Here is a 3,370-nt window from a genome sequence, read left to right as displayed (position 1 = left end):
CATTTGACAAACTTCTCTTGAGATTGAATGTGCCAAACACATTTTTAGAACACCAAAGAATACACTACCACGACAACAGCATGTTGTGACACTGAATAAAACAAAAAATGAGGGAACACCTTGCATGACGAAACAACTTCGCAGGCTTCAAAGAAGATATGGAATTAAATTTGACAAACTTATGTCGAGATATTAATGTGCCAAACACACATTTAGAATACCAAAGTGTGCTCTATCATGGCAGCAGCATGTTATGACAATGAAGAAAACAAGAACCGTGGAAACACCTTGCATAACAAAAAGCGTGAATTCGCCAAATTATCAGTGTGCAAAACACATCTTTTAAAGAACAAGAAGAAAATGCCATGACAGCAGCAGCGTTTCATCGACCAAGAGTATGTCGACGTGAGGTGTCAACAGGAAGAAAAATGAACGACATGCAATGGACAAAATGTGGACAAAAGGGATAGGGGCAAGTGGATGCATGCATGTTGACTCATGCTACAGGATAGATTTCTCTTACGCTTTTCATGATTTCTCCAAATTTGTTGGGACCCACGTTATTCCTCCAGAGAAACTCATCTAGATACGATGGGAATAAAGCTCTTGTGCCATGCTGCCGCCGCAGCTTTCTGTTGGCATGCATCCACTTGCCCTCTATGGTGTTTGTATGGATCCAGTCATGGACTGGATCCACAAACTCGTGTTCATGCACGACAACGTCGTGCATGAAAACACCGTCCTGCAAGTTGTCTAGATGTCAGTATGCTGCCCAGCCATCAGTGATAATATGAGTGCCGGGCAGCAACCAATCTTGGACGACGGGCTCCAGGGTCGCCCGGTCCCTGTTAGGCACCACCTGCATCAGGGTTCTGCCGCAGCCCCGCTCCACCGCACCCAAGACCCAATGGCCATCACGATACTCTCCGCGGTGTTACTTCTTGTGGAAGAACTTGCTCTCATTGACCTCGACAATCTTAGCCTGGCCATTGCCGTCAAAGCCACCGAGTTGACGAAAGTTGTCAATAAGGTCCTGGCTACAAACTTCCTGAAGCATATTGGCCCAGTCTGTGGCCGTTCCCTCGTCCATGATGTGAGTCTGCCTCTGTATGAAGTGGAGAGGCACGTCCTCCGACCACAGATATACAAATGTCGTTAGCTGCCTGAGTGTCAGATGGCTTCCGGAAAAAAAAAGTCGCGAAATCTTGTCATTCTTTTCCTGACCTAATCACTATAATCATACCTTCATATTTCCGGCAAAGATCTCGGAAAATACAAAGTTTAGAAGAGCTAAAGAATTAAATCCCCTAAACCCAGGAGGTGGTATATATGCAATGTACTCAGCCAATATCTTTTGTAACCCTCCCCCATAGTTTTCGCAAAATCTTCGTCATTCTTTTCCTGATCTTCTCAGCATAACCATATCTTTATATTTTTGACAAAGATCCTGAAAGTATAGAATTTTGAAGCAGTAAAGAGTTAAATCCCCTAAAACCCAGGAGATGGTATATACGCTATGTACTCAGCCTATCTTTTGCACCCCTCCCCCACTATTTTCGCGAAATGTTGTCATTCTTTTCCTGACCTATCACTATAATCATACCTTCAGATTTCCGGCAAAGATTCCGGAAAATACAAAGTTTAGAAGAGCTAAAGAATTAAATCCCGTGAAACCCAGGATGTGGTATAGACGCAATATACTCAGCCAATATCTTTTGTACCCCTCCCCCATAATTTTCTCGAAATCTTGTCATTCTTCTCCTGTCCTTCTCAGCATAACCATACCTTCATCTTTCTAGCAAAGATTCCGGAAAGTATAAAGTTTTTAATCAGAGATATCTCTAATTGGTGACTGGTATGCCTACACCATAGCACTGTACTTCCCCAATAGATCTGTAGTACATCCTGACAGTGTGAGTTGACACTTTCACGTAACTACATGTAGTAGTCTCACCTGATTTTTCTCATTAATTTCATATAAATAAAATACATTCCCTGATAATGTAGAGAAATTGCATTGCTACATATCCTAGATTTACAGGGCTGAAGTGTAGACAGTTGAAGACAACACATTAGATATATGAAACAGTAACAGTTGCCACAAACCTCCGATGTGAAAGACGGGGTAGTCTCTAGTTGTCTTCTACCATTGTAGTCACTGAGGACTACGCATGTTGCTTGGATATGATCATTTGTTTTTATCGGCAAGTCCGAATGTTTCCCTCAAAGAGTCCGGGATACTCCATCCGTTCCCTGTTTCAGAGAGACTGTCCCTAGTGGCTTGTTGTCTGGGAGGGAGCGCATGGGACCAACCAAAAGACACACAAAATATGATTTAAAAATGTAACAAAAACTGGGAGGAATCTGACTCCCTTGCTCTACAAGGGAAACAAGATGGTGTGTTCACCTCGTGTACACATTGACTCTTAATTTGTGTCTCTCCGTAGTTGATGTGTGACGCCGTCTGTCTTAGTCGTTGGAGAAATGTCTCATCACTCTCCATGTCCGTCATGGTCATGTTGTCTGTCACCCTAGCATATGTCGATTTAGCCGGGCTAAACCATCGCAGGAAAGCCGTCTGGAGCTCGTCATAAGTCGAAAACGTCCATATTTCAATCCATAGTCGGGCCTGTCCGTTCAAAGTCCATTTAAAAGTCCTGAGAATGGTCGTCATATGTTCAGTTTTGGTGGAGTCAATGTCATGGGCGTCCAGGTAGTCGTCAAAGCTCAGGAGATGAGCCGTGCAGTCATCCCGATTTAGTCGGTCCCCAGTTAATTTGTTCAGTAAAAAGTCAGTCTGTCGGAGGGCACCAAAGGTCGTGGTTTCAGCAGTGGTTGTCGACATGGTCAAATTAGTCAAGCTAATATGTTACAATATTCAATATTACACGAGATATTGCAAATAGACAGTGTAATAATTCGGTACAATTATCATTGTCTCTTTTTCTCTCGCTCTCACATCACTCTGACTGGGACAGTAATACAGGTCAGGCGAGCAAAGCACAGTTGTTTACAGTAAGAAATGCATCTGATAGTGACCACGAATTACAACATGTCGAAATATCTAGTCAAAGGAAATGTGTTTTATCAACAAAGTTTACAATGTCAAGGCAGTGTCAGAGTCCGTAAATAATTTGTTCCTGTTCAAAACTAGCACAATCTAGCAGGCGTTGCAATCACTCGGCTTCATGGGCGGTTGCCGTCATCCCGTCGTCGCCGAAGTCCCCAGCAAAGTCAGGGGAAGTTGCCATCGAAGCTGTAACCAAAGTCGTGTTAATTCGTCACCGAAGCAGTCACAGAAGTCCTGGGAAGTCGTTACCAAAGCTGTCGCTGAAGTCGTGGGAAGTCGTCGCCGAAGCTGTCACCGACC

General features: G+C 43.6%; 1 pseudogene; it reads right to left on the bottom strand.

The window, feature by feature from the left end:
• Positions 1-496: 496 nt before the first annotated feature.
• LOC139741784 (uncharacterized) lies at positions 497-2,845 on the bottom strand (annotated as a pseudogene).
• Positions 2,846-3,370: the final 525 nt, after the last annotated feature.

The sequence above is a fragment of the Diadema antillarum genome, unplaced genomic scaffold (assembly GCF_040938485.1).
Source record: "Diadema antillarum isolate AM-2024a unplaced genomic scaffold, OU_Dant_1.0 seq00000953_RagTag, whole genome shotgun sequence".
In the NCBI taxonomy this organism is placed as follows: Eukaryota; Metazoa; Echinodermata; class Echinoidea; order Diadematoida; family Diadematidae; genus Diadema; species Diadema antillarum.
Note: the sequence above shows the minus strand (reverse complement) of the source record. Positions and strands in the feature narration are given on the sequence as shown.